The sequence below is a fragment of the Felis catus genome, chromosome A1 (assembly GCF_018350175.1).
Source record: "Felis catus isolate Fca126 chromosome A1, F.catus_Fca126_mat1.0, whole genome shotgun sequence".
NCBI lineage: Eukaryota > Metazoa > Chordata > Mammalia > Carnivora > Felidae > Felis > Felis catus.
The window spans coordinates 141,023,451-141,046,700 of record NC_058368.1 but is presented as its reverse complement, the minus strand read 5'-3'; the positions used below and the strand labels follow the sequence as shown (position 1 = coordinate 141,046,700).

Below are 23,250 nucleotides of genomic sequence, written 5' to 3'. Positions count from 1 at the left end.
GAGTGGGTTACAGTTTGGGAAACGGGTTCAATCCCACAGGGAGCTCTGAGGAACCATGCAGAAGTCATCTTAGAATTGTCCCATTCTATGCCCTGCAAGATGGAAAGGCTGGGCCATTTATCCATGAGATCCTGCTCTTATTGGTTTAGGGCTGCCTCCAACCAGGGGGTATTAACTGCCTTGAAATTATAGGTTGTGTCTACATGTAGCTGAGCAGGCTTTCCAGGCTTCTAGAATGCAAAGGTGAGAGACACTGTGATATGATCTTGTATGGACACTGGCAAAGTCCATGGCAATGTTCATGCCACAGCTGTGTTGAAATCTGGGGGTTGAAGGATGTGGCTCAATACATCATAACCTGTGCTACAGAGCCTCTAACAAAAATGTCTGGGAGAATCCAGCCCACACATTCACAAAAGTTGTGTCTGAGTGTAGGGATTACAGTGATAGTTATTTTATCTTTTGATTTTTTTTTCCCCAAGGAACATGTGATGGCCATGAATAAATATTATGATTCAAGAAAGGTTCTGACTGGTGCAGAACAGAAGATGCAATAGTTCACTAAAAGCAGACTAAGGATAAAAAAAAAAAGGAAGTAAAACTGCTTCTATTCATAGATGACATCATCCTGTCCATAGACAATCCCAAGGAACACAGGTGCCTGGATGGCTCAGTCAGTTGAGCATCTGACTCTTGATTTCAGCTCAGGTCATGATCCCACAGTCATGCGGTTGGGGCCCACAATAAATATAGAGCCTGCTTAAGATTCTCTCTCTTTCCACCCTCTTCCCCTTGCCTTCATTCGCTCTCTCTCTCTCTCTAAAATAAAAAATAAAAAAAAGTAAAATATTAAAAAAAAAAAAAAGAAAATCCCTGCGGCGCCTGGGTGGCTCAATCGGTTAAATGTCCAACTCTGGCTCAGGTCATGATCTCGTGGTCTGTGAATTCGAGCCCCGCATTGGGCTCTGTGCTGACAGCTCAGAGCCTGGAGCCTGCTTTGGATTCTGTGTCTCCCTCTCTCTCTGCCCCTCTCCCACTTGTGCTCTGTCTCTCTTGCTCTCAAAAATAAATAAAACATAAAAAAAAATTTTTTAAAGGAAATCCCAAGGAATCCACACACAAAATGACCAGAATTAATAAATGAGTTTAGCAAAGTTGCAGGATACAAGATCAATATTTGAAAATCAATTTTATTTCTACATTAGCAAAGACAAATCAAGAAATGAAATTAAAAAATTCTATTCACAAAGCATAAGCAGAATAGAATATGTAGAAATAAATTTAATAAAAGAAGTACAAGACTTGTATGCTAAAAATTATAAGATGTGACTAAGAGAAATTAATGAAGATTCAAATAAATGGAGAGATAGTCCCTATTTATGGAATTGGAAGACTCAATATTGTCAAAATAGAAACTCTTCCCAAATTAATCTATATATTCAACACAATCTCAAAATCCTAATAGTTTTTTATTTTATTTTTTGTCTTTTTTTTTAAGTTCATTTTTTTTAGTAATCTCTATACCCAGTGTGGGGCTTGGATCCACAATCCCAAAATCAAGCATTACATGCTCTTCTGACTGGGCCAGCCAGGCACCCTCCCCCACGATAGCTTTTTAAACAGAAATTGACACAATGATCCTAAAATTTATATGGAAATGCATAGTATAGTCAAAACAATTTTGAAAAAAAGATGGAAAACTTATATTACCTGATTTCAAATTTACTATAATACTATGAATTGACACAGTGTGGAATTGGTGCAAAGACAGACATAGAGTCCAGTGGATGAGAACTGAGACTATAAAACTTCTAGCAAAAAACACACCAGAAAATCTTGGTAACTTTGGGCTGGGCAAAGAGTTCTTAGATATAACTCCAAAACATGACACTTAAAAAACGATAAACTGGACTTCACCAAAATTAAACATTTGTACTTTAAAATATCATTAAGAAAAAAAAATTTTTTTAATATGTTTATTTATTTCTGAGACAGAGAGGGGCACAGCATGAGCGGGGGAGGGGCAGAGAGAGAGGGAGACACAGAATCAGAAGCAGGCTCCAGGCTCTGAGCTGTTAGCACAGAGCACGACGCGGGGCTCAAACTCACAAACCGTGAGATCATGACCTGAGCCGAAGTCAGTAGCTCAACTGACTGAGCCACCCAGGTGCCTCAAGAAAAAAAATTTTTTAAACACACTATAGACTAGGAGAAAATATACAGAATCATGGACCTTATTATTAAGGACCATACACAGAAGAAATAAAAAACTCTTAAACTCAGTAGTAAGACAATCCAAGTTTTTTCTTTTCTTTTTTTTAAATTTACTTATTTATTTTCTAATTTACGTTCAAGTTAGCTAGCATATAGTGCTATAATGATTTCAGGAATAGATTCCAGTGATTCATTGCCTAACACCCAGCGCTCATCCCAACAAGTGTTCTCCCTAATGCTCCTTACCCATTTAGTCCATCCCCCCACCCACAACCCCTCCAGCAACTCTCAATTTGTTCCCTGTATTAATGAGTCTATTATGTTTTGTCCCCTTCCTTGCTTTATATATATACATGCACGCACACACATGCCACAACTTCTTTATCCATTCATCTGTTTATGGATATTTGGGCTCTTTCCATACAATTGTTGATAGCACTGCTATAAACATTGGGGTGCATGTGTCCCTTTGAAATAGCACACCTGTATCCCTTGGATAAATACCTAGTAGTGCAATTGCTGGGTCATAGGGTAGTTCTATTTTTAATTTTTTGAGGAATCTCCATACTATTTTCCAGAGTGGCTGCACCAGTTTGCCTTCCAGCGGTGCAAAAGAGATCCTCTTTCTCTGCATCCTTGCCAACATCTGTTGTTGCCTGAGTTGTTTATTTTAGCCATTCTGACTGGTGTGAGGTGGTATCTCATTGTGGTTTTAATTTGTATTTCCCTGAGATGAGTGATGTTGAGCACTTTTTCATGAAGACAACCGAATTTTTATTTAAAAAAAATTTTTTTTCAACGTTTATTTATTTTTGGGACACAGAGAGAGACAGAGCATGAACGGGGGAGGGGCAGAGAGAGAGGGAGACACAGAATCGGAAACAGGCTCCAGGCTCTGAGCCATCAGCCCAGAGCCTGACGCGGGGCTCGAACTCCCGGACCGCGAGATCGTGACCTGGCTGAAGTCAGACGCTTAACCGACTGCGCCACCCAGGCACCCCAACAACTGAATTTTTAAATGGGCAAAAGATTTGAATAGATACTTCACTAAAGAAGGTATACGGATTTCTAATAAGCATGTGGAAAGTTAATCAAATCAATAGTCAGTAGGGAAATGCAAATTAATACTACAATGAGATTCTACTTTACTGAAAGAGCTATGATGTAAGAGAGGAAATACCAAGTATTGGTGAGGATGTGAAAAAAACTGGAAACTTCTACACTGTTGATAGGTGTAAAATGTTACAGACACATTGGAAAATAGTTTGACAGTTTCTTTAAAAGTTAAACATACATTGATCATACAACCTAGTGGTTCCACTCTTAGGAATCTACCCAAGAGAAATAAAAACATATGTCTACATCAAGACTTGCACGTGAATAGTTATAACAGCATTATTCATAACAGTCAAAAAACTGGAAACAACCCAAATATCTGTTAACTGACAAATGGATAAACACAATGTAGTACAACCACACAAGAGAATACAGCACTCAGCAGCTACGGTGAACTTTTGAAGGTGCAAACTGAACTTGTGATTTTAAGGTTAAAAATATAAGAGAAGTGTACTAACTTTATTAATAGTTTTAAAATATGTAAGACTAGGGATGCCTGGGTGGCACAGTCCATTGAATGTGCAACTTCAGCATAGGTCATGATCTCATGGTTTGTGAGTTCTCTCAACGCATCAAGCTCTCCGCTGTCTGCATGGAGTCTACTTTGGATCCTCTGTCTCCCCCCTTCTCTGCCCTGCTTCCCTAATCTCTCTCTCTCTCTCTCAAAAATAAATAAAACATTTAAAAAATATGTAAGACTACATAAGTTTATATGATGTTATACTTTGGTACCTGTATAAGTCATTTTGGAGCTGACACATATTGTTGCTGATCTGCTGACTTATCTCATTGGTGTGAAGCAGCATCTGGGCTTGCAATTACTCTACTTCTTTGGATTCTCTTTCCATTTTCCCCACTCCTATGTATGTGTTTAGACAAAGGAACCCAGTTTCTACAGGATAGCCATGTGAACAAGGTCAAAGGCAACAAGAACAAATACACATTTCAATCTGTCCTGATGGAACAGTATTCCTTATGTTCATGAGATACAAGCCTGCTTGTGATCTTACCTTCCTACCTACCTGCCTACAGACTTCAAATGTTTGACTTGAGTTGGATCTGCTTCCAAGTTCATGTAGCTATTAGAGCACTTAGTTTCTTGCAGGTTGTCAGATTGAGACCCTCCTTTTCTTTTTTTTTTTTTTTTAATGTTTATTTATTTTTGACAGAGAGAGACAGAGCATGAGCTGGAGAGGGGCGAAGAGGGAGACACAGAATGTGAAGCAGACTCCAGCCTCTGAGCTGTCAGCACAGAGCCTGATGCAGCGCTTGAACTCACAAACCATGAGATCATGACCTGAGCTGAAGTCTGCTGCTTAACCGACTGAGCCACCCAGGTGCCCCAGAGAACCTCATTTTCTTGATGACTGTCATTTGGAGCTGCCTTCAGGTCTTTGCAGCCTGGCCCTCTCCATATGGCAACTTGCAACATGGCAGCATGCTCCTTCAAAGTCAGCAAAGGACAGAGGGTCTTCTAGCAAGGTGGATTACAATCTTAAGTACTGTAATCATGTACAAATAATCACACACATCCCATCTTCTTTGCTAAATTCTACTAGTTAGAAGCAAGTCACAGGTTCCATTAACACCCCAGGAGAGATCACACAAGGGTTAAACCAGGAGGGGCTCCTGGGTGGCTCAGTCAGTTAACTGTCTGATTTCAGCTCAGGTTATGATCTCTGGGTTCGTGGGTTTGAGCCCTGCACTGGGCTCTGTGCTGACAGCTCAGAGCCTGGAGCCTGCTTCAGATTCTGTGTCTCCCTCTCTCTCTCTCCCTGCCCTGCTCATGCTCTATCTCTCTCTGTCTCTCAAAAATAAATAAACGTTAAAAAAAAAACAAAACCCAGAGGTGGGAAATGTAAGGCTATCCATCACAGTCCACCCTCTGATTCCCCAATGATTTGTGTCCCTCCCACATAAAAAAAATACATTTACTCCCTCCCAAATTCCTCAAGAATCCCATACCATTACAGCATGTGCTTAAAGTCTAGAATTTTATTACCTAAATCAGGTTCAGGTATGGATGAGGCTCTTAAGTATAGCTACAAAACTAAAGGCAAGCTATCTGGCTTCCAACACATTCAACATACAATGGAGGAACAGACACAGTAGAATAGTTACAGACATTCCATTTAAAAGGGAAGGGTAGGGGCACTTGGGTGGCTCAGTCAGTTGGGCGTCCGACTTCAGCTCAGGTTATGACCTCGCGGTCCATGAGTTCAAGCCCCACTTTGGGCTCTGTGCTGACAGCTCAGAGCCTGGAGCCTGCTTCTGATTCTGTGTCTCCCTCTCTCTCTGACCTTCCCCCATTCATGCTCTGTCTCTCTCTGTCTCAAAAAAGATGAATAAACGTTAAAAAAATAAAAAGATAAAAGGGAAGGGGAGGAATAGAAGGTAAAAAGGAATTAAGGAGTTACCAGTTCAAAGCAGTGTTGAAATTCAGCTTAGCGAATTCCTGCCAGAGCTCCTTGATTAGATTTCAAGGCCTGGGAATAATCCACTCTTTGGTTAATAGCTCTTGGTTCTGCCGTCAGAGTCATCTTTCCTTTTTCATGAAAGGTAGCACGTGCTTGCAGGTGCGTCCTGCCAGTATAATTATGGAGATCTAATAGCCTCCTTTGATTGTGTATTCTTTCTGTCCCATTCAGTTTAAGTTGGCGGTGCTTTTGCTGACATAAATTTCTCAAATACATTGTGAGTCTCCTGTCAATTTCCCCTTGCACAAAAGCAACATTTACTGTTCTTTTTGAGACATGCTCTCCTTCACCCAGGATAAGGATGCAGAGATGGTTAAAGGACAACTCACACTTGGAAAGGTCCTAATGTTGGACAAGTTATATGGGGCATACCCCTGATCTCTGGAGGGGACCCTTTGTGACTGACTACTCTTGTGATCCTCTGGTCTTCCTGAGGTTTTAATAAAAGCTTGTACAATCACTACCTGGCTTTTGCTCTAGGCCGAGGCTTTTCTCTAGGCCACAAGCTTGAAAGCCATTTCCTAATTCTAACATCTTTTGCCATTCAGAGAGACTAAGAATTTTTAAAGTCATCAAGTCCTGGTTCCTTTTTGTTTACAGTTCTTCTCTCAATTTTTCTCTCTCCCTTGCATTTTATGACGGGCAGCAAGAAGTACCTTCAACACTTTGCTTGAGAATCTTAGCTAGATAGTCCAGTTCATTACATACTTGTTCTGTTTTTCCCATAATTGCAGGAGACAATTTTGCTACATTTTCTGTTACCACCCAACAAGAAAGCCTCTTCCTGAAGTTTCCAATGACATGTTTCTTATTCCCTTTTGAGCCCTCACTGGCAGCACAGTCCAAGTTTGAGTTTCTGCTGACAGTCTATTCAAGGCAACTTAGGCTTTCTCTATCATGCTCCTCAAAAATTCTTCCAGCCTGTAACCAGTGCCAGAATCACTCTTAATGGTTTACGTATTTGTTACAGCAGCACTGGACTTTCAAAATAGAACCTTGTGTTTCTAAGTTTAATTGATTATATCTATTAGAATTTTAAATACATGGGAAGTTTCTGTATGTTTGTAAGAAATTTCAAAACCCATCAACTCCTTCCTGAGCTACTCAGTGATGATAAAAGAGATATTATTTGCTTTAGAATCTGACAAAGGTACTACATCATCAGGAAAGTAAAGAAATACATATTTTAAAGAGATACTCTCTATCCTCTGTAAGAGTCCAGGAATACTTATGAGAGCAAGTATAGTGATAAAAAAGAAATAAGTTTAAATATATAAGTACTTCATAACAGTTTAAGTTTAAATATAATAGTAAATTTTGTAATCCTTGTGATGTTTCACTTGCATGTGTTTCTGCTTTTTTTTTGTTGTAAGTTTGTTTGTTTGTTTGTTTGTTTGTTTGTTTGTTTGTTTTAGAGAGAACAAGTGGGGTAGGGGCAAAGAGAGAGGGAGAGAGAATCCCAAGAGCCTAACGTGGGGCTAGAGGCCACCAACCACGACATCATGACCTGAGCTGAAATCAAGAGTCAGATGCTTAACCAACTGAGCCACCCAGGTGCCCCATGTGTTTCTGCTTTTTAAGGCATTTGTCATCTTTAAAATATTCAGATATAGGATATGCATGATTTTAGGAGAATTTAATTAGTTTGGAAATTAAAGGTAAAATGTCTGGGAAATGCACTGTCAAATTTACAAGCTTTAGTTTTATAAGAATTTGAATTTTTAGAGAAATACTGCTTAATCTACTTATATAATTAAAATATTAAGGATGAAACAAGGTACAGATAGCAGCCCAACTGTTCCTCTTGATGTACAGAGGTCCCCTGAAGCACTAAAGAATTTAATCAGATGGTGGAGCTCCAGAAAGATTCGTGGAGGAGACCTGGAAAGCAGCGGGATGGAGACATGAGTCAGAACCCGGTACCAGTCGCTGTTCAACCCCAGAGCGGGGAGGGCGGCTCTGCAATGCCGCTGTCCTGACTCCCTCTAGCGGCTCAAACAGCAAAGCCCGCCTTCCCTGAGCACCAGGAAAAAGATGCTTGCTGCTAGGGGCATCTCGCTCTCCAACAAGTTTCATTTGATTAGCGAGACCCAACAACAACAATAACAACAACAGGCCCAGAAATGTCTTCCGCCAAGGTTCTGGTGAGCTATTCATTCACCCTTTCCACAAACACTCCCTGCGTCACTAGGCGCCGCAATCCGCTCTGAGTATCTCTAATGATGACACAATGCTTCCTTCTTTTCAGCCCGCCGCTCTATCCCTGCAACCTGTACTCACTGGCTCTGCGTTTGCCCTCTGGAGCTGCACAGCAGCCTATCTTCCACCTGACAGCCTTCCAAATATTGGAAAACAGCCTCCTGTCACCGCACCCTCCCCCACTGCCTTTAAAACGCTTATCTTCTCCAAGCCAACACCCTAGTTCCTTCAACTGTTCTTCCTTTGACCCACTTTCCAGTTTCTGTTCCAGTTACTTTCCTCTGGAGGCATTTCTGGTTTGTCAACATCCCCCGAAAATGCACTGACTGTAAGAACTGCATCCACTCCCTGGGAATGACCCACCTGTCCCACATGTTGGGGTTCCGGGGTGGGGGGCTGCCACCACCTTCCTGATACATACCACAACCACGGTTCAGTGCTCTTTGGAGCAGCTTTGTCAAATGATGAACAGAAAGCTGAGATTTCTCCTGTCTGGATTTTCCCCACATGAGGCAAGTTCACACTTGCCTTACTTTACCCGCTTTGTAGCCCTGAAGCATTTGCTGTAGTTGGGCAGAACTCCTCAGTTTCCCAAATGATAGTATATGCCAACAACAGAAGGCAGATGGCCAGGTCTGGGTGAGCTTTGCCTGCCAGTGACCAGAGAGCTCAAAAAACCCCTCAAGAATGACAGCCTCCCTTGTGAGATTGAAGCTTGGCAACCCAAGAATGGGTTCTGATCTTCAGGTTGGGGACATCTGACTAGCCTAAATCCCTTCTGCTGTAGTTTAAATTCATTTTCTCTCATACTGCTCTGTGGGGACACAGAGGGGAAAAAAAAAAAAGACTTGGTGTCAATAATGTAATATCTCTTTATAGTTTCAAGACTTATATTCAGTCTACTCACACCTCTCTTCTCTGAACTAATGTAGACTCTTCCCTGAAGGGCTATTTTTCAAAACCTTTCAACATTTACTTTGTCTCCCCTGGCTCCTTTCCAATGTCTCTGTAACATCCTCCACTTATGGGCCCCAGGACTGAACAGTATGTTTTAATGACTGATATTGGCTATAGATTAAGAATTATATCTGTGAAAATATTTCCATTATAGCATAGCTCATTGTTACTAAGATTTATATCCCTAAGGACTCCCTGCTTGGCATATATAAGTTATGTTTCTAAACTTTCTTTGTAGATCAGATATCTGGACACAGTTTTCCACAGAAACAATGTTATATCTGGTACTTACTTGAGCTCCCAGCCCAGGCAACAAAAGCCAATTTATTTATTTTTATTTATTTTTATTTTTTTTAATATATGAAATTTATTGTCAAATTGGTTTCCATACAACACCCAGTGCTCATCCCAAAAGGTGCCCTCCTCAATACCCATCACCCACCCTCCCCTCCCTCCCACCCCCCATCAACCCTCAGTTTGTTCTCAGTTTTTAACAGTCTCTTATGCTAACAAAAGCCAATTTAATTCACAGAGCAATACTGACATCAGGCTGAATTTACATAACAAGAATTCCCTAATCTTAAGAATAAGAGACACAGGTAGATACAATGGGAATTTCTTCCTCGGTTTCTCATCAGAGGCTGCTGTTTGGGAAAATTTGAAATGGGAGACTCTTAATTTTGGGTATTTCCTTCCTTCTTTTCTGGCCTTCTCCCACCTCTTTGGGTCCTTATCCCAGTATCCTGTTCCCAATATCCTAGTGTTACCCAAAGTCTCCTATGGTGCTGCCTAGATCTCCCCACATCCCCCAATTCTCCCTGCTTCAACACAATCCTAGTTCCCCTCTCCCACAACACAAGCATCCATTCTTCTAGTGAAGCTAAACTCAGGTAGGTGTTAGGATGACAGGCATCTCATTGAACCAATTGCCATGAATGAGTTCTCAATAATGTCTCTGGTTTTAAATGGATAGCTTATGGGCACCTGGGTGGCTCAGTTGGTTAAGTGTCCGGCTCTTGGTTTAAGATCGGGTCATGATCTCACGGTTCATGGGTTCGAGCCCCGCCCTGTGTCAGGTTCTACACTGACAGTGTGGCACCTGCTTGGGATTCTCTCTCCCTCTCTCTCTATTTCTCCCCCCTCTTCCTGCCTCTCTCCCACTTGTGCCTGCTCTTTCTCTAAATTAAATAAAAGTAAACAAAAAAAAAATAAACGGGTATCTTAGTTATCCACAAGATTCTCATTTGTGCAGTGTCAGGAAATGAAAAACACAGGTAATGTAAGGGAAGATTTTAGTGAATATAGAAGCCATTATGGTAGATATGCTTGCTCTGCCTTACTTGGGAGTCTATTCTAAATGTTACCTGCTTTCCACAGATTCTCTCCTTCCTCCATTTCTGAATCACAGATCAAATGCTCCAGATTGTTTTTCAGCAGTTACAAGATTAAAAAAAAATGTTTTTGAGAAATTGCCATCCTTTTGAGAAAGTTAGTGAAAGCAACCAGACCCCCTCTTAAAAAATTTACATACTGTAGGATTCCATTTGTATAAAATTCTAGAAAAAGCAAACAAATCTATAGTGATAGAAAGCAAATCAATGGTTACTCAAGTTCAAGGGAAGAGGGAGAAATGGGTAACAAAGGGGCTTAAGGAAACTTATGCGTTGTCTTGACTGTGGTAAAGGTTTCATGGGTAAATACCTGTCAAAATTTATCACACTGTACACTTTAAATATATGTAGTTTATTGTACAGCAATTATATCTCAGTAAAATTGTAAGAAAGGGAAAAATGCAAAGAGCCTAATCTATATGCACATATATATTTTTCACTTCAGAACTGAAATTTTTTGTTTATCATATTTGCCTCAAGTGTTGTTTATATAAAAGAAATTAAATAAAACAGATTATAGTGATGTCCCTAACCACAGTTCCATTTCTTCACCCCAATCCTTTGAAGCAACTATCAGGAATTCAATGTGTATCCCAAACAGTTCATTTTTAATAACTTCATATGCATACATATGTATTCTCAAGCAATATATATTATTTCTGTGTACTTTAAAATTTACATAAATGGAGGTGCCTGGGTGGCTTAGTCAGTTAAGCGTCCTGCTCTTGATTTCGGCTCAGGTCATGATCTCACAGTTCGTGGGTTTGAGCCCCGAATTGGGCTCTATGCTGACAGTTAAGAGCCTGCTTGAGATTCTTTCTCTCCCCTCTCTACCCCTCCCCACTCACGGTGTCTCTCAAAATAAACATTTAAAAATTTACATAGATGACAACATGTATATTTTATTCCACAAATTTCTTTTTTCTTACAAGTCGACATCATGTAGAGATAGAGATATTTTACATATGGATATATTATGTTATAGTTAGGTACAATCCATTCCTTCAAATAACGTTACAATAATTCATATCATAATACAATATTGTAATTAATATCACAATACACTATGGGTATTGTGATAATTCCTATCACAATATAAAGTGAATAAATCACATTTTATTTACCCATTTCCTCTCTGACAGGCATTTCAGTTGTTTTCAAATTTTCATACTTATAAGCAATATTGCAAGAAGCTGCAAGGTTTTTAAAACAAGTCGCACGGGATTGGCAGTAGGAGTTACTGGGTAGTGACCACCAAGTAGACATACACATAGGTTTTCTAGGAGTCAAATGTTGTTAAGGCAAATGTCCGGCTTCAAGGGTCTATGGACTGCACAAAAATAGCCAAAGTTGGATATGACCCTGTCCCCAGACAGCAGCTTAACAAAGCAGCTCTGTGATGCATCCTGCAGAGTTGGAGATGATTCAGAGGACACTCTGGTGGCTGACAAGTTTAAATCTGACTTGGATACAATAGGAATCTGAAGCAGATGACCTTCCATGAAGCAGGTGGGGCAAATGCCTTTAGCAACAAGCATGGGCCATTCACTGTATCCATTGCTATTTAAATTCTTGAGGATTTAATGTTGAGCATCATAAAGAGTATGTTCACTGCTTCTAGGTTATTAAGTTTGATATGTATGTATTAAACCTACCTTGTTTACAGCATTATTCGCATCCTTCTGTGTGTAATTTTTACTTTCTTGACTTAGTCTCAGTGGAGCAGGTTAAAACCTCCATTACTATTGTGTTTCCAAAATTTTTTGCTTTGTATATTTTGATACATTGTGATTCAGCATATACATATTCCCAAATGTTATGTCTTTGTTGTGAATTTTACCTTTCATTATTATAAAATTGTACCTCAGGAGTGTGGAGGGAGAACATCCGGCAATCCAGCGGACTGAGACGACGCAAAAAAGTTCTGCTTCAGCTACTATTATTATCACAGAGAAACACTGGACAAAATAGTTCTATATATAACTGAGAGAACAGGAACTCTGATTACAGAACCAAAGAGGGAACTCAGACTGGCAGTAAGTAAGGGCTAAGACCACAGTAGCCTGTGCAGGGTTGGGATCAACTCTAGGCCCTAAGAGCTCCCGGGATTTTAATACTCTTGCAAGTTAATATGATGTCTGGTGTGAGCAGACGACAACTGGAATTGAGCACTCTTCAAAATCTGAGTTGCTAAGTGCTATGCTGTTGGCAAAAACAAAGTCACACAAATTCCTATGTCCTCAGGCTATAAGTGAAAACAAAAGTTCATCCAGAAAAACTTGAAACCAAGCCAGTGCCATATATTGACATGAGTTCTGAATTTTCACTGTGAGATAGAAATATCAAGCTGAGAAAAAAACATAAAAGCTGGTTGAGAACTGGTGATATATCTAGGACTTGAGCAGAAACAAACTTACAAACACAGTCAAGGGACAATCTAACAACCCCCAAGGCACACAGTTCTTCTCCAGGGAGAAAATGTCCATGCTGAATATAAGCTCTTAAGCAAAATTACAAACCACAAGAGAAAAGCATCTTGAAGGTAGGATTACAAAATTAGGTTAGATCAGGAGATTTAATGCCCCCAATGCTAGAGAAAATAGATCTACAGATGACTGTAAAATAAATGTGTTAAATGACTTACAAGACTTTTTTTAAAGGAAATAGAAAATCTAATGAAAAATGGGAAAATATGTAAAAAGACAGATTTAGAAAAGGTGCAAATAGTTCTTTTATAAGTGAAACTGATAGCCATTGAAAGTCAAAACTAAATAGAGATATTTAACACCTGAATAGAAAAAAGCAAATTGGAACTAAAGAAATGACTTGGAGTGCAGCAGAAATAAAAATGGAAGAAAAATGAATGAGAATTTAAGAATCACAAAGGACAGAATCATAAATGACAGAAAGGACATCCAGTAAGAGTTGTCGAAGGGGTGAACAGAAAATGGGAAAGAGGTAATATTTGAAGAGTGATTAGTTTTTTCAGAATTGAAAAAAGACAAAGATTTTTAGATTGATGAGTATACTAGGTCAGTATCGATTGCATTAAAAAAAAAACAAAATTCAGTGGATTAAAACAACAATCCTTTAAATCGTAATTCTGTGGAATTGAAACAACCCTTTATTTAAACCATAGTTTTGAGGGAGAACAACTTGGACTTGGCTCAGCTGAGAGGTTAGTGGGCAGATGTGGTCAGCAGGCAGTGGCCTCACTCACATAAGCTGGCTGAGAAATAAAAGGGAAGAGAATGAGGCTCAGCCCATGACGGCTCCCTGCAGGGTGTTCTCTGTTTTACTTGGCAACAGTTAAGCCAAAGCCAAGTTAGCAGCAATCGAAGGCCTCTGTGTTCCGATTTAATGTTTTGCAGCTGGGTTTTCAAATGTGCTGTTGTATGCTTGTTCTGTCCTTTTACACGGATTGTGACAGATGTTGACTTATTGGGAACAACTTGGTTTTAAGAGGGGAGTTGGAATCATTTTCCTTAATAACCTGGTATTTCTTTACCTCTGTTGCAAACCTGAAGTAGCAAATTGTTAGTTTTACCTATGACCTTCCAAATTCAGTTCAAAGTATCTAAATAAAAAACAAATCTCCTTGGTCAGTGTTAAAATTTTCTCTGCTAGGACTACAGTACTAAGACTTTTTTTTTTTTTATTGCGGTTAATGTTTAAAAGAACCAACAGGAATTATACTTACACAATCATGTAGACTAATGGATGTGACAAATAAGGAAAGCTGGGTCTGGATTGTGGGAAATAAAAACAGGTAGAAAAATTGGAAGTACAGATCAATTAAAAAGAGAAAACAAGATTTTCCTATTAGGGATTTGCTAAACCATAAGTCGCTATTCCTCTCAGCCAAGAAGTGGAAGCTAGAAAGTAATGTGTCCTTTCTAAATAAACTCCACACTAGAATCTTTGATAAACAAACTCATAGGAAAGAAGGAAATCTTGTTAATCATCACAATAGATTTTAGAATGAGAGTAGCCTGTTTACATCTGTTCTGGAAACAATTTGTTCTGGAAAGGGCTCTCAGGCAGGTAATCCTCATACAATTGTTCTACTCAAAATATATAAACTATTGGGCAAAAAACTGAGTGGCAAAAGAGTAAAGTGTCACCTGTCATAGGAAACCACTAACTTAATCCATTCAGGATTAAGGCAGGGCCAGAGGATGAGGGGTTAGGGAAAGATGGAGACAAGAAATCACTGGGTACTTCGGGATGAGAGGGGCTGAGGAGATGGCACCCCTAGGCTCCAAATTTCCAAGGATCGTACCTGTTTCAAATTTTCAGACTGGAGTGCCCTTGGACTTGTCATATTAGATGTTCAGATTCGTGGTTTTAAAAATCTGGTCCCTATCAATACACAAAGTCTAAGGGGCTAGGGAAGTGAAAGGAGTCTTTCCTGCTACCTGGGAAACTATTGTTACTTTTAATAATTCTGGGGTTTCTGTGCCTTTGTTCTTATTAATCTATAGATTTGGTGTCTCCCTTGGCCTTCTCAGACTTTGAAGTCTTCTCTTAGCTCTAATGATGACCAATCTCTAGCCATATGACCCCACATCCAGCATATCCTATTTTACTCCTACAGAGGAAAAACACCCAAATTAGACAAGACCTGAAAAATGTGGGGACAAAGTAGAGCTCAAAACTAGAAAAAGAGCGTGACTCTTTGAAGTTTCAGTAAGAAGGCCTTTTCTGTAGGGCACACGGAGGATACTTTGTGACCCTGTATTTTGACCGCTTATGTTTCTTCCTTTGTGTTAAGACATTGAGAGCCAATAAACAGTCTTTCCTAGGGCAGTGGCATCAAGGTAGGCCTCCAGGGCCACTAGGAGAACTGGACAGAAATTCAAATAAGCTGTTTCAACCCTGCCTCTGCCTTGGCCAGCCCATCAATACTAGCACATCTCTTCCTGTTCTTTTTTCCACATAGGACTGTGTCCACCCTCAACCCAATTACCAGTTCCCATTCCATTTTTAAAAAAAAAATTTTTTTAAGTTTATTTATTTATCTGGGTGGGGGGGGGACAGAGAGAGAGAGAGAGAGAGAGAGAGAGAGAGGACCCCAAGCAGGCTCTGCGCCGTCAGCGCAGAACCAGACTCAGGGCTCAATCTCACAAACCGTGAGACCATGACTTGTGCCGAAATCAAGAGTTGGATGCTTAACCAATTGAGCTACCCAGGCACCACTGCCTCCCATTCCACTTTGAACAGACCATTTGGAAAAGTGCTTTTTCCCAGCTTAGTCATTTTCCTGCTCTTGGCGTCCTGTCCACCTGCATCTATGGACACCTCTATTGTTGGTTCTCCCAATCCTCATAGGCCAAACTCTCCTGCAATAATCTACACAAGTTAGTTATGAACTAGGCATTTGCTCTTTTCACATGAAAAGAGCCTGGGAAGACTTGCAGTTTTAAGATGGTAGAGAAAAGACATTTTATTCTCCTCTCCCCTCTCAGCAACAAGTAAGATGAAATAGAAACACATGTGCAGCACTGATGAAACTCGTAGACACTTCTGTTCGTAAATCATACTATATGAAGATAGAAAGTAACTGGAACTTTCCAGTCTTAGAAGAGAAGAGAAAGGTTGAAGACCTGCACCTGCAGAAAATGAAATCACCAAGAAGCAAATGGATTTTGTGCTGTAAAACCCCTGAAAAGCTCAGGTTTAAAGGCACTAGTTGGGGTGAGGCAACTGATGAAAATAAGGAGATTTGTTCCAAACCTACTTAATGAGCATTTCATCCTCACCATCAACCCAAACAAAGGGATAAAACACTTCCCTGCATATATTTTTGGGGGCAAAAAATTCTAGTACGGTGGGGTTAGATCCTGGAGTAAAAATATGAATGATGGAAATGTCTCTTTCTTATAGTTCTATTATATACAGCTAAATACTTCCATCATTTTCTCTGGAGAGCTCTTGGCAGAAATCCAAATATTTTTAGATGCATATTATAACTTTCAAGTTACCAAATATTTATAAAACAGTTCATCCCTACATAACACAGATCATATTTTTCTTTCCAGCTTCCTATTACCAGTCTCCAAACAAGTGTCCCTATGTTTTGTTCTTCTTGTGTCTATAACTCACCACTTATACCAATTTCTGATACTAATTTGAACCAATTTCTTGATACCAACAGCTATTGCCACAAAATACTACATTACAAACATCCAAAAACTCAGTGCCTTAAAAATAATTGTAATTTATTATCATTGATCTGTGAGTCACCTGAGAGTTGGTAGAGCTCAGCTGGACTCTGGCCTGCTCTGCTGGTTTAGGTTGAACGTGGCTAGGACCAATTGACTGGCTTTGTTCTATTTATTACTCATCCTCCGTGAACCAGTAGGCTAGTTATCAGCATGTTCTGCCGCTTCTGATGGCACAGTATGAGAGAGCAAGCACAACCACATAAATGCTTTTCAAGCCTCTGCTTGTAACATAGCTAGCTGCTAATATCCCATTAGCCAAAGTAAGTCACATGGCCAAACCTAGCATCAGAGCACCGGGAAGTATACCCCAACCACATAAGTGGGACAGGGAAAGAGAACAGTGAATATTTTTGAGCAATAATTAAATCTACCACATATGGTACTGTGGAATTATAGAATCACCTCCAAAGAGAAAAAGTCATCCGGTCCAAAGGATTGAGAATTAGAATGGCAGAACTTCTCAGAATGATTCCATAAGTTAGAAGTCAGTGGAATGTCTTCCAAATTCTGAATGAAACGATTTAAATCTAGAAGCCTATATCCAACTAAATTAGTCAGTTATAAGGCTAGGATATAGACATTTGGAGAGATGCAGAGTCTCAATTAATTACCTCCCATATATCTTTCTACTGGAGAATAAGATTCACAAAAAAAAGGGACTAAATCTAAGAAAGAACAAGATGATGAATACAGGAAATAGGAAATCTAACAGAGGAGAGAGATGAAAGAAATTTCCAGTGTGACAGCACATTGAAGTTCTGTCCTGTTGTATGAAGAGAAAGAGGCATGCTGAAGCAGAGGGATGCCCCAGGGCTCTCTGCAGTGTGGGAAAATCTAACTGTGTGAAAAATATATAAAATGCAATTGTACAGAATGGGAAAACTCAAGTACATAAACAATGAAGAACTAAACAAAGAAACAAAAAATGGTGCTATTATTAACTCCAGGAAAATACAAAAGATGTATATGAAAAGAAATATAATCATAGTTCACTCTGGTTCAGCTGTAAACAATATTTCACATTAAGGTAGTTATGAAAATTGTACTATTGGAAGGATGGGAAGAAGTGAAATCCTATCTACTATATTAGATAGTTACTAGATAATATACAACATGGATAAATCCGAAGTAAGCAATATAATACATATTATTTAGCAGTATGGAAGAAATGTATTGACTCTGGAGACTGGAATTAGAAAATGTAAAGGGTGGGACATGGGATAGCTATTTTTCGTTGCAAATCTTTTATCAACACTTCACTCTTTTGTAAAAATGTGTGCATATATTATTCTGATAAATATTTTAAAGGCTTAGGGAAAGGTAATAAAATAATCCCGTATAATACTTGGTGAGACCAAATTTCCTCCATTTTGTCATTTATTGAATAATCATTTATGCTTGGCTCTGAGCATCAAAATAATGATTAACAATGCACAGTGTTGGGGCACCTGGGTGACTCAGTCATTTAAGTGACTGACTTTGGCTCATGTCATGAACTCACGATTTGTGGGTTCGAGCCCTGTATCAGGCTCCACGCCGACAGTGTGGGGCGTGCTTGGGATTCTCTCTCTCTCCTTCTCTGTCCCTCCCCAGCTTGCACTTTCTCTGTCTCTCAAAAATAAATAAACTTAAAAAAACCCCACAAACAATGCACAATGTTTAGTGATTACAAAACAATATTTCCATATAGTTTTGTTATTTGATTCTCACAAGTCAGTAAGATTGATACAAAAGCAAATTTACCATGATACTAATGAATCTTAAGCTTCAGGACCTCTCAGTGAATGAACTGTTTCCTAACCCTGGGAAGGATCACTAGCAATATGCTTATACGTCTTAGGTTTTTGTAAATGGCCTTTTGTTAAGACGACTGTTTCTTTCCAACCTCCAATGCATCATACTTCCCCTTATGTACCCTTGGGCATTATTTCTAAATAAATACACATCTTGTATACACCTAATGTGTATTCACAAGTTTGTATTCTTTTCTTTAAAAAGGGCTTTCCCCAATAGTATCAACTTCAGGCTCCATAAAACCTAAATTAATCCCTGGTTAAGTATTATGTATCCCATTTTACAAATTAATGAATGAGGTTAAGTGGTTTTGCCCAGATTTCCACATCTGGATTTAAATTCAGGCATTTCCATGTTCAAGTCCGTTTTTCTTTCCACTACTCCACAAAACATCTCTAGATGGTGAAAGAAAGGTTAAGAGGAATCAACTACTCTACTGGGAAAATCAGTTCTGGAACGTGGGTGGACAGGAGGCAAACCTGAGCCATCAAGATTCATGTGGTGGTGTTCTGGGTAATAGGTGGAGGCAAAAGATACAAAAGGAAAGGTCACTGAAGACAAATCACGATGACACAAAATCCATCTTCAGCTGGCTCTGCTGAGTGGTTGGAAAGCAAATACACTAAAATGCCTCCTGTGAGATACCACATACTTGGAACAGGAAGAGGTCTCTTTTTTCCAGATGTCTCTCCTTTTAACCTACTTCTGGGAACAGATCTTGGTATCTCTTTGAGAGAGCCCGTGGCAGGTTGAAGTCAGATGTCAGGAAATCAAAGACACGGATTGAAAGAGACAGTTGTGGGGATTTACCCCAACTCCTCAATGAAGGGAGCCAGACCATGATGAGAGGCAACACACATAGTGGTTAACAGCATGAATGAACTTGGTTTCTGTTTGTGGAAGCTGTACGACTCTAAGCAAGTTATCTACTCTCTATGCCTCAGTTTCTTCATCTACAAACCAGCGTTAGCAAAATGAGTGCAGATTCCCTTGTGTACAATTCAGAATCCATAAATCTAAAACTACTTCAAACCTTATTTGGTGGATAGGGCTGATCGGAACTGATCTGGCAGTGAAATCTAACCTAATTCATGTAAAGGTATTTATTCCATTTAATGTAAAAATTCATATGCCTCCAACAGACACATAAAAAGATGCTCAACATCACTCATCATCAGGGAAATGCAAATCAAAACTACAATGAGAGATCACCTCACACCTGTGAGAATGGCTAAAACCAAAAACACAAGAAACAACAAATGTTGCCAAGGATGGAGAGAAAGGGGAACACATCTGGTCTTACGGCTTTCAGACAAGATACTATGGGTCTGAAGTGTCTCTCTCCTAAGGCCATTGTGAGGATTAAATTAGTAACATTGGAAATGTACTGAGAATAGTACTTGTCATAAAATAAGTACTCTACACAGGCGTGCTATTGTTCTTGGGAAACCCTTCTATAAGCATATTCCTGAGAGATTTTATCTGACTCCTATGGAGGAGAATTCACTTGTTTATGAGACAATCTAGTTTAAATGCTGGACATTTCTAATCTAATCTTATAATAGCTGAACTGTCCCTTCCTCTAACGTCCCCCCACTGGTCATAGTTAAATTTCCATACAGCTTTTGCAGATAGCTGTGTCTGCCCTGTGTCTTTTCTCCGTGATTAATTGTTCATAATACACTGCTCCCAGACCAACCTGTTAGCTCTGCCCTGACACACTCTAGTTTGGTAATATAGCCTTCCAAATACAGTGCCCAAAATAAAACCCAGAAATCCATATGGGTTCTGAGCAGCATAGAGTACAGTCCCTGTTTTTTCTGCGCTCCAGACTATGAAAAACAACTATGTCAGTATGAAAACAGAAGTGAGATAGGAGGAGATTTGGAAAGACACAATCAAGGCCATCGCAGAGTTTCATTAGAAAAACATACAAAAAAAATTCAATTTCAAGCAATTTTTGTTTCTGGTTTCCCTGAACTACAATGGAAAACAGCAGCCTAGACCAATTCAAATACAAGAGTCAAACAGTGTAGAAGTAAGGTCAGTGACGTTATACGAATTCATTTACTGTGAAATACTACAGACAGTACTGCTGGCGCCTGTGTGAAGGTCACGGACCATATCCCACAGTCCAAGAAAAACTAATGATATTCCAACAGAAGGAGAAGAAGAACAGAGCTAAATAAAACTCTGACAAGTATCAGCATCAATTTACAGTAAATTACTGAAAAACAGAAGGACACCGCTCCCTCTGGTAGGCAGCTACACTCTTCCTCATCTCTGGCCTTGACCCCTCTGGTTAAAAAGAACCTGAACAAATAAATCCACTGGAGGGGAAGAAATCCATTTCCCAGGTGGGCAATGTGATCACTCACTCAAGTTCTGACGGGGAAAATATTCTTCTCTTGCAGTGGCCATCTTGGATACCTGCAAAGTGTGCCTAGAGTTCTAGATTCCTTGAAATTCTAGATTCCTGAATTCCATTTAACTCTTTGATTTCTGTCACCATCATCAAATGATCTGTACTGCAAATAAAGCAGACTTTGTCCTTGAACACTGGTGAGTAACTTAAAACAAATTTATTTGGTAAAATATACATACATAAATTTACCATTTTAACTGTTTTTAAGTGGATTGTTCAGGGGTATTAAGTACATTCACAACACTGTGCAACCATCAACACTCCAAAAAATTTTCATCATCCCAAAGTGAACCTCTAAACACATCAAGCAATAACTCTGCATTCTCCCTCCCCCCAGGCCCTGATAACCTTTTCTGTCCCTATGAATTTACCTATTTTGAGTATGTCATTAATATGATTTGTGGAACCATACAATATTTTCTTCTTAAATCTGGTTTATTTCACTTAGCATAATGTTTTCAAGGCTAATCCATATTTTAGCATATTTCAAAATTTCATCGCTTTGAAAAGATGAATAATATCCCATCATATGCATATACTACATGTCAGTTATCCATTCATTTACTGATTGACATTTGGGTTGTTTCTATCTTTTGGTTTTTTGAATAATGCTTCTAGGAACAGCAGTATACAGTATCTGCTTAAATCTCAGCTTTCAATTCCTTGGGGGATATACTGAGAAGTGGAATTGCTATATCATGTGACAATTCTGTTTAACTTTTTGAGGAATCACCAAACTGTTTTTCCACAGCTGCAGCAGCATTTTACATTCCCTCCAGCAAAACACAAGTGTCCCAATTTTTCCACATCCTCACCAACACTTAGTTTCCTTTCGGAAAAAAAAAAAGATAATTCATCCTAACAGGCATGAAAAATTGGACATTTTTTACTTTTACCTCTTCAAATATTTTTTGATCCCTTTCTTTCTGATACTTCAAATGCACACATAGTACACCACTAGATATTATTCCATAGCTAGCGATGCTTTGGTTTTCCAATCTTTTCTCACTGTGCTTCAATGTGGATTTTTTGACAGTTTTTTTTATTTAAAAAATTTTAAATGTTTATTTATTTTTGAAAGAGAGAGAGAAACAGAGCGTGAGTGGGGGAGGGGCAGAGAGAGAGAGAGAGAGAGAGAGAGAGAGCGAGTGCGGAGGAGAGCAGAATCTGAAGCAGGCTCCAGGCTCTGAGCTGTCAGCACAGACGTGGGGCTAGAACTCACAGACTATGAGATCAAGACCTGAGCTGAAGTTGGATGCTTAACTGACTGAGCCAGCCAGATGCCCCCTTTTTTAAAATTTATATTCAAGTTAGTTAATGATAGTTTTTTTCTATGTCATTATGTTCACTGCCCTTTTCTTCTCTAGTATCTAATTTGTTATTATAGCCAACCAGTGTGTTAATTTTGGATACTTTATTTTTAACTCTAGAAGCTTGAGTTGAGTCCTTCTTAAATCTTCCATTTCTCATCTCATCATTTTCAGGCTCTTTCTTCATCTTTGAGTATATGCAGCATATTTCTAATGGATGTATTAATATTCTTGTCTGCTAATCCCATAGATGGTCATTTCTGAGTTGGTCTTGTGACTAATTTTTCTCTTGGTTATCATTCACATTTTCCTCATTCTGCATGTCTGTTACTTTTGTGCTGAATTCTGGGTATTGGAAATTGTAAGTTGTTGGATGCTAGACTTCATTGCATGTCTTTAATGAGTATTGGACTTTTCCTTTTGGAATTTTTCTTGAAGATAGTTGATCCTTTTGAGGTATGTTTTTAGGATCTTCTAAGGCAGTTTAGAATAGCATTTAATTGAGATATAACTCAGCCCCACTTCAAAATGTTGCCTTTCTAGGATTTCTACTAACTTTCATGTGTATTTGCCAAGGTCTTTTTACTCTGGCTTGGGGGAATTCAAATGGCTCCTAGTCCTGTGTAAACTTAGATTATGATTTGTCTTATAGCTGACTCACAACTGGTCTTTTATTGGAAGTTGTTCTTCCAGACTTCTGGAATTGCACCATATTCCTGTGTAGACTGATGTTCAGACAAATATTAAAGAGTATTCCTACAAAGGCTGCTTGAGCACTTTTTGTATAGTCACTTTTCTCAGGTATTCTGCCTTGGTCTTCTTATAGTTACTATGAATTATCTTGGTCTTCTTGAACTACAATCTGTATCTACTTCACTTCATGGGATTGCCACACTCTGTATGGTTTCCCCTTTCAGAATCACAGTCTTGGGGCTATCTACAAGCAGAAAGTCTATGCAGTTGTAGGTCTTGGCCCATTTGTTTTCGTTTTCTCAGGGACTGCAATCTTTGGCTCTTGTCCAATATTTGAAAACAATTATTTCCTACATTTTGTTCAGTTTTCTAGTTGCTTATGTTCAAAAGGCAATTACTCCATCATGGCTAGAAGCAGAGCTTCTTGGAAAGTCATTTTAATAACTC

At 39.1% G+C, this 23,250-nt stretch overlaps 1 long non-coding RNA gene across 2 annotated transcripts in view; it reads right to left on the bottom strand.

Annotated features, from left to right (window-relative positions):
- Positions 1-20,824, bottom strand: part of LOC102902047 — a 43,628-nt gene extending 22,804 nt beyond the window's left edge. The window contains exon 1 of one of the 2 annotated variants that reach the window (XR_006601137.1): positions 20,754-20,824. This is a non-coding gene — a long non-coding RNA (uncharacterized LOC102902047). Of the gene's footprint in view, positions 1-5,747; positions 7,099-20,753 lie in introns of those variants that run through there. The other variant, XR_006601138.1, reaches the window with a different exon arrangement.
- Between the last annotated feature and the right edge of the window lie 2,426 nt (positions 20,825-23,250).